The sequence below is a fragment of the Schistocerca americana genome, chromosome 11, assembly GCF_021461395.2.
Source record: "Schistocerca americana isolate TAMUIC-IGC-003095 chromosome 11, iqSchAmer2.1, whole genome shotgun sequence".
NCBI classification, from domain to species: domain Eukaryota; kingdom Metazoa; phylum Arthropoda; class Insecta; order Orthoptera; family Acrididae; genus Schistocerca; species Schistocerca americana.
In genome coordinates, this window is record NC_060129.1 from 180,422,347 (window position 1) to 180,436,915 (window position 14,569).

Genomic DNA, 14,569 nt, shown 5'->3' on the forward strand with positions numbered 1-14,569 from the left:
TTCATGCCACAGCAGATATGTCATCCCAGTGTGGCCAGATTGGATGGGAGGGATTTTTTGCTGTGAAAGGAATGACAGCCGTCAAAATGCAGGTACTGTTGGTGGTTGGCAGGTTTAATGTAGGCATAGATGGAGAGGAGGAAGAAAACATCCAGGAAGGGGGCGTGCTGTATCAAGGAGGATCAGGTGAAGCAGATGAGAGATAAGGTGTTGAGATCGTTAAGGAATGGAGATAGGGTGTCTTGGCCCAGAGTTTACGTCACGAAAATATTGTCAGTGAACCTGAACGAGACTAGGGGTTTTGCAGTTTCGGAGGCAAGGAAGGTCTCCTCTATACGGTTCATAAACACATTGGCATAGAATGGTGCCATGCAGCTTCCCACAGCTATGCCACAGGTTAGTTTTTATACTTCTCCTTCAAGGGAGAAGTAGTAGTGAGTTAGGATAAAGGTAGTGAGTTGTATGTGGAATGAGGTAGTGGATTTGGAGTCTGAATGATGTCGGGAAAGGTAGTGTTCAATAGCGGTAAGGCAATGGGCGTGAGGGATGTTAGTGTGAAGGAACGTGGCATCAGCTATTACCAGTAGGAAACCAGGAGGTAAACAGGTGGGGATGGTGTTGATTTGGAGAAGAAAGTGGTTGGTATCTTTGATGTGGAAGGCTGGATTACGGGCAATTGGTTGGAGGTGTTGATCAATGAGGGCTAAAATTCTTTCAGCGGGGGCACAATAACCAGCCATAATGGGGTGTCCAGAATTATTGGGTTTGTAGATTTTGGGGAGTATGTAGAAGGTGTGGGTGTGGGGTTTAATAGGCATGAGGAGGGAAATGGATTCAGGGGAGAGGTGCTGGGAAAAACCTAAGGCTTTAAGCATTGATTGCAAGTTATTATGGACTTTTGGCTTGGGATCAGTCAGGCAGAGTTTATAGGCGGAGGAGTCAGACAATTGGCAGAGGGCTTCTGCTAGGTAGTCACTGCAATTTATAACAGCAGTGATGGAACCTTTGTCTGCAGTTAGGATGATTAGGTCAGGATCTGTTTTGAGGTTGTGGCCTTTGAGGAAGGCACCTGGGGATGGATGGTAAGGCCAAGTTGGAGGTAAGGAATTCATGGAAGGTGACCAGCAGGTGGTTTGGGGGGGGGGGGGGAATCACAGTTGAATTCACTGTTGAATGGTAATATGAACTGGGAGAGGCAGGGTTCGATATTGGGATTAAGTTGGTTTGGTGACACAGAAGTGTTTCCATTGCAGAGATTGGGAGACAGAGAGTAGGTCTTTGACAAGTCCAGTATGTTTAAACTTGGGTGTAGGGCTACAAGTGAGGCCTTTGAATAGGACTGAAACTTCAGTGGTGCTGAGAGCTTTGGTGGAAAGGTTAAAACAGTGTTACAGAATGTTTCGCCTCTGGATTTGGTGGAATGTTGGAAGATATTTTTGGGGGATGTGGCAAGTTGGAAAGATCAGTTAGGTAGGGTTTGGGCGCCATGCGGAGGAACACTGTGTATAGGACAGGGGTGGAAGGTGGTGCCCCAAGGCAGCAGTAAGATGTCAGCAGGTTGGATAACTTACGGAGGTGGTGTCTGGAATGCTGTCCCAGGTGCTGGAGAGCAAGCGATTCAATTTCAGAGACGTGATGTACGTAGCACGGATTGCACAGTAGCAGTATCTTGTGGAGGGATGCCTGTGTCATTGAGATTTTTTTTTTTTTTTTTTTGTTTGCAGTACCATGTTTGAGAGGCCCGGGGGCAGTGCAATCTGAAAAAGTGAAGCTCATGGTGAAAGGAGGGGGTGGGATCCATAGAAAGGAATTTTTACGGTTAGGCCATTGGCGGGAGTCCATGGCTTAGGCAACATTTCAGAAACAGGGTATGTGACTGGGTTTTAGGCAGGAAAGGCATACTTTTTGCACTGGTACAGAAAGATGGAGCAGATTTCCGTTGTGTCAGGGATGGTATATGGGAAATGGGAATGGTGCAGAAATGGGCAAAATAAGGCATTAGATGGTTGTAAGGGGAGCTGGATAAGACATACAAAATTCGTAAAGACACGCACAGATATGCAGAAATACGCAGAGATACATGAAATCACATAAAAATGCATTCAAAATGTAGAGAAACGTGGGAGAAAAGAACGGATGAGGTATGGGAGTACGTGTGTGTGTTGCGATAAAGGAAGAGAGGGGAAAGGGGTTTCAGTTAGGTCGAGGATCACGAGCTCGTGCGGCACGGGAAGGGATGGAAAATAAAATGCTAAGGTAAGTGAGGATGAGGGAGGAAGTGGGATCAATAGGAATAAATGTAATTATCGGTGGTAAGAATACGGGACATAGGATGCTGTATCAACAATCCACGCAGACATGAAGCCGTATGTTGTGTGCGGACTGTCATCGATACGTTGTCGCTCGAAAGTGTATGCAGTTTGGAAGGTGGTGAATAAACACAGGAAAGATGAGAAAGAATAGACACTGAGAAGAGTAATGTTATAGCAGATATTAACAAAGTAAAACATCAGAGGGTGTTATTTTGGTACGACTACCGACCAGCTGTCTGCAAGGATGAACAGCCACTGCTAAACTGTGGGGTACAACATGCAGCTGAATATAACGTGCCTGATTTCAGTGGCTACTTCACTACCCGAGCCATCTGGATCCTTGCCTCGACAACCAGCTTTCCCGAACTGTGCAGATGGAAGCTATCCTTACAACACATTCTCCGCTCCCGAAATTATCCCGGCCTCAACCTACGGTGACATGCTGCCCTCGCACATTCCACCCGACAGTTTCCACCCCCTCTGTCCTGTCGCTTCCTGCCTTTTCTAGTCTTCAGCCCTCTTTGTGTGCTGCCCTGTCCCAATGCACCCGCCCATCCTTCCCTGCTATTCTGCTTTTTCTCTCCATTTTCCCCACCTCCATGGTTCACAGCCTTCTGAGCGTTCCTCTCCCTCCCCACCCATGCACTGTTATCTCATCCCCTTCCACACTGCCTCCAGGTTGCTGCTTCCATTCCAGCTGACAGTTGCATTCTGGTCCGAGCTGCTGGAGATGGCAGTCATGTGTGTGTGAGGTGTGCTTGCCTGTGCAAATGAATGTGTGTGTGTGTTTCTCTTTCTTTTTCTCACGAAGGCTGTGGTTGAAAGTAAGAGCAATCTATCTTTTTCTTACATTGTTGATGTTCCAATCTGGAGTTTCTATTGTTTAAAAATTATAATAATGTAGAAGCAACTGCATCCTTATGGCACGTGTATTTCTTTTTCTTTTTTTAATTATAGTGTAAGGATATAAAAAAAACTATAAGTTAATGAGTTGGTGGGGAGGTGGAAGAGGGTAGACATCTACCTTGGAAGTAAGTAATGAGCTAACATCTAGGTACACATGTTAGCACAAGCCAAGGACAATGCATGAATATAATTCTTGAATGCTGAGAACTCAGGCCAGAGGAAAGCATTTGAGCCACAGTAGCTGGGTAAGCTAGCAGTGCAGAAGTAAGTTCTAGCTATAAAAGGGAGTAAGCTACCTTAAGTGTAAAAAAGTAGTAGAAGGGGTGAAAAATACTGCAAGATATATGATAGACACTGGTTAGATGGATCCCATCAAGGAAGGACCTATACCATAATGAGAGCAAAAGTAGATAGGGAGACAATATTGCTGTAACAGTTTAGGATTGTGTTGGAAGTGTTTTTCTGCATTAAGCGGTGTGTTCAAAAGTCTGGCAAGTGAATAATGTCGTTATTCAAAAGCTTACTCCAGGATAGTAAGGCAGAAGAGGTAACCTGGATAATGCAGCTCTTTGAAGTTGCATATTTGGATAAATAAATCATCAATGAGGACATGTTTACCTGAGCTTTGTTGTCTACATAAGGTGTAAAGGAAGATGAGTACTGACAAGGGAACCTCCCCATTGCACCCCCCTCAGATTTAGTTATAAGTTGGCACAGTGGATAGGCCTTGAAAAACTGAACACAGATCAATCAAGAAAACAGGAAGAAGTTGTGTGGAACTATGAAAAAATTTAGTAAAATATACAAACTGAGTAGTCCATGCCAAGATAGGCAACATCAAGGACAATGGGAGTCAAGGAGCGCCGTGGTCCTGTGGTTAGTGAGAGTAGCTACGGAACGAGAGGTCCTAGGTTCAAGTCTTCCCTCGAGTGAAAGTTTAATTTTTTATTTTCAGTTTATGTGACAAACTCTTACGTTTTCATCACTTTTTTGGGAGTGTTTATCACATCCACAAGAAAACGTAAATCGGGCAAGGTAGAAGAATCTTTTTACCCATTCGCTAAGTGTACAAGTTAGGTGGGTCGACAACATATTCCTGTCATGTGACGCACATGCCGTCACCAGTGTCGTATAGAATATATCAGACGTGTTTTCCTGTGGAGGAATCGGTTGACCTGTGACCTTGCAATCAAATGTTTTCGGTTCCCATTGGAGAGGTACATCCTCTCGTCTACTAATCTCACAGTTTTGCGATGTGGTCGCAAAACACAGACACTAAACTTATTACAGTGAACAGAGACGTCAATGAACGAACGGATTGATCATAACTTTGCGAAAATAAAGAAAGTAAAATTTTCAGTCAAGGGAAGACTTGAACCAAGGACCTCTCGTTCCGCAACTACTCACACTAACCACGGGACCACTGCACTCCTGAGCTCACATTATCCTTGATGTTGCCTATGTTGCACATGGACTACTCAGTTTGTATATTTTACTAATTTTTTTCAGAGTTCCCCACAACTTCTTCCTGTTTTCTCGATTGATCTGTGTTCAGTTTTTCAAGGCCTATCCACTGTGCCAACTTATAACTAAATCTGAGGGGGGTGCGATGGGGAGGTTCTCTAGTGAGTAAGGAGCAACCAAGTGTTGCGAGTTCCTTTTGACTTGTAACTCCCCAATAGAATGGTTCATGGTTATATAAGTAATGTCATGCAAATAAGTCTGGCCACTTACAATCTGAATGTGACCATGAATAGTTGTTAGATACGATAGAGAGTCAAAGAAAGGCACGAATTTATGAATATAGTTCCACATGATGAAACACATGTATCCTGGCATTCTGGCTTAGTAGCTAACCGTATGCTAGATTAAGTGCTAGTAATCAGGGATTCTATGCAGTTTTGATAAAAGTACTGAATTATGTGGCTGCATTTGTAAATGTTCATATGCAAAAGTCTTTACTCCTTTTCACATTTTCTGTGGGCTACTAAATAAACGACTTGGATAACAGAATTAGTTTCCTATACAGAAGAATCACTTACCTATTTCATGAGTAACTAGGTTGAACAGTTAGAGGTTGAGCCTGGACTGTACTCTGACAATCTCATGTGTGTATACCACACACATTCTTGATGTTAAAACTTAAAAAAGAATCATATGGTATGAAGAACATTGGTGTGAGAGTAAAGTTTTTCTTCTCATATTGCAAGTTAAATCCATGGACTGATGTAAGCCAAGTACAGGTAACCAAGTTAAGTAAGTTAAGATTGTTTAAAACGTAAGTACTAATTGATTGTAAAATAAGGTGTTATGGACTATGACCTGTTGTTTTGGAGAGAAGACATAAAAATAAATAAATGAATAAAATAACACTGTGACATATTGAAGACTGGAGTTGAAAAGCAGTTAACATTGATTTAGTTTATTTGTAGGATAACATGTCATAACTTCATCCATCTAAGTGGGACACTATGAGGTGTAACAAATCACTATGGCTTAACGTGATGTATTATACCTTCCTCTTTCAATCCCATGAATGATGCCCACGATTTTTAAAAGTATTTTCACTTCAGTTTAGTAGACATTTGCAACCCACTTTCAGTGCATAGAGTTTTTGGTTTCTTTGTGCATGTATCAGGTGTTGGGGTAAACGCAGCATATCTATTAAATGGGGAGGCAGGCGACAATATTATAGTGCATCGCAGCGTTTGCTTCAGTTAGTGGTTTCTCTGTGCTGCTTATATCCCATTTAGGAGATATGTTCCAGATCCTGGAATGTCAGGAGTTGAAGAGTTTGCTGTTAACGTCTCTAGGAAGAAAAATCAGTTGTTGGTTGACAGCCCTGATATACATATGAAAGACCTTGTAAAAGGCTAATTTCATGTATGTAACTTGGGGTGTAAGCAACTGTGTACTCATTGTAGCAGGAACTGAATACATGTATTGCAAAGAAGAAGAATTCGAAATCATTCAGTAGTAGGTCGTCTTTCAAGTAGCTTTGCAGGATGACACAGGCATCACAATGGAGAAAAAGGAGTCTGAAGCAGAGACACACGGGCCGTGGTACTTCTGTAACTGCTTCCAAGCGCAAGAAGGTAAAATTTGTAATCAATGGTGACCATAAAATGTGCATGCAAGGAGACTGATACAAATGTGTGGTACATTACAGCACAGGCTTTTTATTTGTTACACAGTTCTGTGACTCCAATAAACTGACATTTTGTGTTGCTAACCACAACAGGAAATACTGCAGCTTTGGCTATCAGTATATATCTTGGGTATCCCTAGTTGTCACTTTGTTCATGGGAAATTATGTCGATTCCTTGGAGCAGCTGTGGTTTCGGTGCTGGTCTGCAGTCATGATGGATATGAACTTTTACACATTCACACTGAAATTGTATCCTCAATTTTTTCTGTCACTCCTTGTTCAGCCCTTACACCCTTCACTTGGGGGAAGAGGGGGGGGGGGGGGGGGGAGGGGCGGGAATTTGCACTAGAGGAGAAAAAAAGTAAGAAATTTAACGTAAATCCGAAGTCTGCGAGTGCAAGGCAGTAGCACATGCAAAAACGGTAATGTGACAAACTGGAGAGATGGTAATTAACTTTTTGCAATTCTAGTTGATTCTATGAGCCAAATCGGGGTGGTTTCCCACATTCATCGAGTCTTATATTGGCCTTGGACTAAAATTTCCTAATCATGAAAGGAATGGAATAAACCCATTAATATGAAAAGCTGTGCTGTTGCATAGGCAAATAAAGTGTTACAGATGGCATCAGTGTCAAATAAGCCTGTATCTCCACTTTTTGGGCTCACTGTTGTTGTTTGTACCCATCAAACTGATTTTGAGGCCAAAAATTTGGCATTGTTGAGTGCCATAACATTTGCTGAAACCAGCTCCTCCAGTGTGCAGGCATCGGGCAACTTCGGTCAGACCAATGACTAACGCCACCAACTCCGATTAAAAAGCAAGATGACCGAGGGTCCCGTGATCATGGTTAAAACTTAATCGCGATTAAGTTGTCCTGTGCTGCTCCAACGTTAAACACCGACTACCAAAATGCGGTTAGCTAATCGGGAGTTTGACTGCGGTGTTAAAAAGGAAAGTGCCCATATACATGCAAAGTTAATGATATTCACTGTCCGCCTGTGGCAAGGATGTTGTAACCGCCTTGGTCTGTGGTACTTATGCACCCTTTTCATATTAAGAAAAGGACGCCAAATTTTTCCACATTCGAAATAGACATACTTTTGTAGTTGGTTGCCTTCAATTCAGGTATATTAGAATGTAAAAAAAAAATAAAAATAAAACGGATGTTTGCACAGTTAGGGAAAAACTGGATGCATGGGAAAAATATAGCAACACAATTTAATTCAACTCCAGGTAAGATTAAATTTTATTTGAATCATAAATCAATAAATATCTGTTACTAATGTAACAGATTTTCATGGTGCTTAGATTAATATTGAATAACAATTCAAGATACACACAACAAAAATGATATCAGCTACTATGGAACATATCCATTTCAGGTGTAACAAAAAGAAGGCCTGAAAGGCTTAAAACATGTTACCAGAATCTGAAGAGGAGGTTGCAGAAGGATTTGGCTGAAGAGAAGGTTCAAGTCTAACCTATAAAACAAGAGGAGGGAAGGCAGTACTAGTACCTAAAAACTACTTTAAATACTTGGCTCATCATTGAAGCCACTGGAATATACCTTTGATTCGGATGCAGAGTATAGTGTAGTAATGGATCTAAATGTAGATGTAATTGATGATGCAGCAGTTGGCGATGCCAGCAGTACCACAAACAGTAATGGAACTGTAATTGCTGCTGAAGCTGGCGAAAGCCTGATCCCAGCACAGGTTGTTATGGAGAATGTTCAACAACCCGTCTCCAAACGTGCAGGAACACAAAAAAAAATGTAATTGGAGAAGGATGCCACTGAGACCTAAAACAACTTCCTCCTCTGCACTGGACAGTGTGATGCAGAAGAGGGTGGGAGTACTCTGGCAGCAGCTGGAAATGATGGAAGAGAGAACAAATTAAAGAAATGAGAATAAAAAAAATCTCAAAATTTTGGCACTAAAAGAAAAATTAAACTATTGGAAGCAGAAGAATTCTACCGAATGTAATGTAAATATTTAAAAAAAAATTTATTTGTGCACTATAATAATTTCAAATAAAACTAACTACACATTTTACATGTATTAAGTAACAGTTTACCTCATTGAAAATGTTCATCAATTATAGTGCGACAAACTGCTTGTCCTGGTAATGTGTCATCATGATACATTTGTGAATATAATTTCAGTTACTGAATTAAACACGTGGCCCCCGTACCCATAATTAGCAACATAAAAACACGTAGATGGTTTGTGTATACTACTGAAATATGCTTGAAACCATGTAGGTACAAAAGTAATATACCTTTAAAACATTAAGTACATAACTATCAGTCTTTTGAGATACAGTAACTGTCAAATTTAGTTCCTGGTGCATGGCACGTTTTCAAACTTATCAGATTATTTATATCAAAACTGGCGAGCTTTGCATCTGCCTTCTTTTAGAAAAATTTCTGTGGTCACCCTGGGATGTGGATACAAAACATATCACATCAGATATGCTTAGTCATAGAGAAGGTAGCTGACAGACTTCGATTCATTGGGAGGCTGGACTGAGTGTACAAAGAATATTGCAAAAAAAAATGTGTAACATAGCCTAGAAAACTGCCGAGGTGAGGAATCCATCCAAATAGGACTAACAGGGGAAATGATATACAAAGAAGGGCAGCACAAACTGTCACAGGTTTATTATTTGACTCTTGGGACAGTAGGGGCAGACACTAGAAGATAGACTCCAATTACCCCAGTAAGGCTTACTTACAAAGTTTTAGAAATCATTATTACGTGAGTAATCTGCGAACATGATACAGCCACGTCAATTGTAGTGTCAGATTCTATTTGTCTTCTTTGAGCAATGGCGCTATACGTAAGGCAGGGATGCTACGTAGAGGCAATCTTTGAAAGTTACTGATCATATTCATAAGTTATACCAACAAGAATTAAAGGTAACGAAAATAAATAAGAAAAGAAAAATAGAAGTATTCATGTCCGAAATAAATTATTATCGTAATTTATGCGAGTAAGAAAACCACAGAGAATCTTTAAATCCAGTACAGTATAGAGCATGGTGAAGTCATAACATTATGACTCAGCATTAACTTTTAATACTAATTGTTGAATGTAACGGGGCGAGTGCACAAGTAACGAAAATTGACGAAACGTAGGACCTAACAAATACTTTAATCAGTTCAAAAATAGTTCAAATGGCTCTGAGCACTATGGGACTCAACATATTTGGTCATAAGTCCCCTAGGACTTAGAACTACTTAAACCTAACTAACCTAAGAACATCACACACACCCATGCCCGAGGCAGGATTCGAACCTGCGACCGTAGCAGTCCCGCGGTTCCGAACTGCAGCGCCAGAACCGCTAGACCACCGTGGCCGGCCTTTAATCAGTCTCTGGAACTGACCTATATAGGTTATCCTAGTTACCGATTCCACGGTTAGTTATTAAGATCGTTCTAACAACAAGTGTGTGCACTGAAGTGTTCCAGTATTTTTACACATGGATTACTGTCTTCATTACCACAAAAAAAAGAAAAATTTGGGAGCTGTACTTAGAATATTTATTAGCTTTTCATGGTAGTTTTGACATCAATAAGAAATCCCAAAAAAACCGTAGTGCACACACGTGCTGAAAAAACGTTCTAATTAATGGACCATCCAATGACCTCCTATATAGGTCATTGACCTCCTATATAGGTTAATTCTAGTTACTGTTTCCAGCCATTGGATGATTCCTTGTAGATCTTTTTTCAGCACGTGTGTGCACTAAAATGTAGGATAATATGATTTCTGCATTTGTAATAGCTCTTTGAGCTACTCCAAAAAAATTATTAATATTAGAATCGGTAAGTAGAATTGACTTATATAGGAGGTCAGTTCTGGTTAACGATCCCAATTTTTGTTATACACTGCAGTAGTTTTAGAGAGCCATTACAAACGTAGAAATGGTTACGTTTTAGTGCTTACAACTGCGAAAATAACTGACATATGAATCATGGAACGGCTGAAATTTGTAACTGCGATTTACCTACGTAGATTAATTCTAGTTATCAATTCCAATATTCTTCATTTTTTTGTAGATACCCGTTTGTCATGCATTGCCTTTTAGTATTTAGTGTGTCGGCTTCTCCACATTTTATGCTGCTGCTTCGTATTTGTTGTCATTCATTTAATTTTCCCGTTTTTCTTCTACATTTTAGTTTCTCCCCGCCAAAAACTCTCACTTTCCAGCGCTTCTCCCGTTAGATTCAATAATTAATATAAAATTTACGCTATTTTATAACAGTATGACGTCACCACGCGCTTTACTGTAACGCAATTTACAGGTTCTCTGTGCTTTTATAGTCGCGTAAATTACGAGAATACTTCTTACAAGACATGGAAATTTGTTTTTAATTCATGTTGTTAATTATTTTCTTTATGTTCAGTTGAATTCATGACTAAGTAAATAACTGCGTCTGTGTTATCGTAATTTTGTCGTGTGCTACATTCTTTTGTTTGCGAGTATGATCCGCCTATATGTAGCGGCTTTGCCTTAGGTATGACGTCATTGCTCAAAGCCGATGAGTGGAATCGGACAATAGAATTTATCATTACAGCCTACTTCTGCAGGGACCGTGAAGACAACAAAGAAATAGAGGTTGCTGGTAATTACAATGCAGATTTCCTTACAGACTCTTCCAATAAGAACTTATTTGACTTAGTATTACTATCATTCAACTTAATTCCCACTATAAAGTTCCCCACTAGGTAGCCAATCGCTAACAAACAGCCATTGATAATATCTTTAAAGAAAAGTCCAATGAACAAAATTATGTTGCAACACCAATAGTCAATGGCCTCTCAGACCATGACATGCAGTTCCTTCTGTTAAAATGTTAATACTGAACAGGATATAAAATCTGTTAAATCTGAGCTCAAGAGGGTAACCAATAAGCCAAAAATTGATTATTTTAGGACACACCTCAGAGACATTCACTGGACTGATGTTTACAGTGCTCATGGCATGAATGAAAATATAACACTTTTGCTAATAACGTGCGTACCTTATTTGAACACTGTTTTCCCCCAAAACTAACCAAGGTTAGAGCAAAGTCTACAAAGAAGCCATGTATTACTCAGAGAATAGGGGTATCTTGTAAAACAAAAAGAAAACTGTATCTGTCAATCTGAAACAGTTCTGATGTTGATGCTATAGCACAGTACAAGAAATACTGCAAAATGTTAAAGACTGTAATATGAACATCGAAGCAAATACAGTATTTTACAAGGAAAAAATAGTCATATCAGATAAAAAATAAAGACAATATGGGATATAGTGAAGGAGGAGACTGGTAGAACCAGACATGAAGAGGGACAAATAGCATTAAGAATAAATGATACGTTGGTGATAGATGTGTGTAGTGTTACAGAACTTTTTAACAAACATTTTATAACTTCCATAATATGAATTTGACATTAACTACCCCAGCAGAAATAATGTCCAACATAAAATCTTTAAAATCAAAAACGTCTAGTGGGTATGATGAAATATCAACAAAGTTAATTAAAGAATGTGATTCTGAGTTAAGTAACATATTAAGCCATCTGTGTAACCAGTCGTTTATCAGTGGAATATTTCCTCAATGGTTGAAATATGCTGAAGTTCAGCCACTGTTTAAGAAGGGAAATTAAGAAATAGCATCAAATTTCTGTCCAATTTCACTTTTGCCAGCATTCTCAAAAATTTTAGAAAAAGTAATGTACAATCGGCTTCATAACCATCTTATCTCAAATAACATACTGTCAAAGTCGCAGTTCGGATTTCTAAAGGGTTCTCATATAGAGAAGGCTATCTATATCTACATTTACAGTGAAAATCGGCTTAATTCATTAGACAAAAAATTGCAAGCAACTGGTACATTTTGTGATCTGTCAAAGGCATTTCACTGTGTAAATCACAATGTCCTTTTAAGTAAATTAGAATATTATGGTTGAACAGGAAATGCTGCAAAATGGTTCAGATCTTATATCTCTGGCACAAAACAAAGGGTGTTATTAGGAAAGAGACATGTATTAAGCTATCAGGCATCATCCAACTGGGAACTAATTACATGTGGGGTCCCGCAAGGTCCCATTTTTCTTGTGTATATCAATGACCTTTCATCAGTAAGATTACCAGAAGCCAAGGTCGTTTTGTTTGCTGATGATACAAACATTGCAATAAATACAAATCAAGTATAGTCTTAGAAAGATCGCCTAATAAAATATTTGTGGACATTAATCACTGGTTCCTAGCCAATTCTTTGTCACTAAACTTTGAGAAAACACACTACATGCAATTCAGAACTTGTAGAGGGTGTCACATGAGTATATGCCTAATATACGATGACAAGTAGATAAAGGAAGTGCACAGTGCTAAATTCTTGGGATTACAACTTGATAATAAATTTAACTGGGAGGAGCACACCACAGAACAGCTGAAGCATCTTAACAAATCCCTATTTGCAATGCAAATTGTGTCAGACATAGGGGATATAAAAATGAAAAACCTGGCATACTATGCTTACTTTCATTCCATAATGTCCTTTGGGATTATTTTTTGTCGTCATTCATCAAGCCAAGCTAGTTTTCTGGGCACAAAAACTTGCAGTAAGAGTTATATGTGGTGTGAACAAAAGAACACCGTGCAGAAGCCTGTTTAGGGAACTAGGATACTGCTTCCCAATATATTTATTCCTTAATGAAATTTGTCATTAAAAATAAATCACTTTTTCACACCAACAGCTCAATTCATGGAATCGATACTAGAGATAAGAATAATCTTCACAAGGATTTAAAGTCTCTTAGTATTGTACAAAAAGGTGTGCATTATTCAGGAACACACATTTTCAATAACTTGCAGGCAGCCATAGAAAGCTTAACAACCAATGAAATTCAGATTATGAGAAGCATAAAGGATTTATTGGTGGCAAACACCTTCTACTCCATTGATGAAATTCTCAGTAGAACCAACTGATTTCTCTCTCTCTCTCTTTCTCTCTCTCTCTCTCTCTCTCTCTCTCTCTCTCTCTCTGTGTGTGTGTGTGTGTGTGTGTGTGTGTGTGTGTGTGTGTGTGTGTGTTAAATACAATCTAACTTCTGCACCATTTCAGTGTAGTAATGTGTTCATTGTAAATAAGTATTATAGTAGTTAGATTACCGGTTTATTACCCTATAAATAAAAAACACTTTTTATTTTAAATTCAGTGCATTAGTGTTTGTAAAATGATTCTTTCATATCGTGGTCATTAAAAAAATGACGGTCATTCCACTTGAGACCTGTAGAAGGTACATTAGCTTATTTGTTTCAGTTTGTCATGTATTATTGTTTTTCTGACATGTTCTACATCCTGGAGGGCTTCCTCACTACGGATCAATTGGAATGAAAGTAAATCTAATCTAATATAATCAAAGGCTAATTGATTGGGAATACTGAGAAACCCCCGCATATCAATATTTTTTAACAAAATAAGTTACCATTAAACACAGTGGCCGATCGTCATATAAGAGGAGCCATCTATTTTTCTGCCGTTTTCTGTTTTCTTATTCATCCATTGTATCACTAAACCTAGTTGTGCGCAGGAAATCGCGTATCTGTTAGAAATCACAGTGATTGGGCAGTTACAGATATCACAATAACAATTTTACAGAATCTAATTGCGATTTCAGTCACAATTAGCAGTCGCAGGTAGCATTTCTCATTCACGTCGTTTGCCATCTGTTGGTCCAATTTCGTACTGCTTTCTGTAAACCCGGTGTCATTCTATGGAATTAGCTGCGATTTCAGTGACTAGTCACGGTTAGAAGTCGCAAGTAGCAACTAAAAAGCGCTGTTAATAATGCCCACTGTTGGTCAAAGTTTGTGCTATGCGCTTTCACTTCCATTGGCTGTCAAGTCCAAATGCGATTTCTGTGACAAATCGCAACTTGAAGTCAGAAGTTGAAACTAAAAAGCGCCTAGTGCCATCTGTTGACCAACGTTCAAACTTCGTCATAAGAACCTTGAGCCTCAAGAGATGAATTATATGATGATATGCACATTCAGCACCAGTTATGTGACTCTGAACATATCATATCAATAAGAATCAATATTTCCATTTTCTCCTGAAAATATCATTTAGAAACAAGTAACCTAAAAAATGTGCTTGATTCTGCGTCGAATTTGACAATTGTGGTTAATGCTCTACATGCCTACAG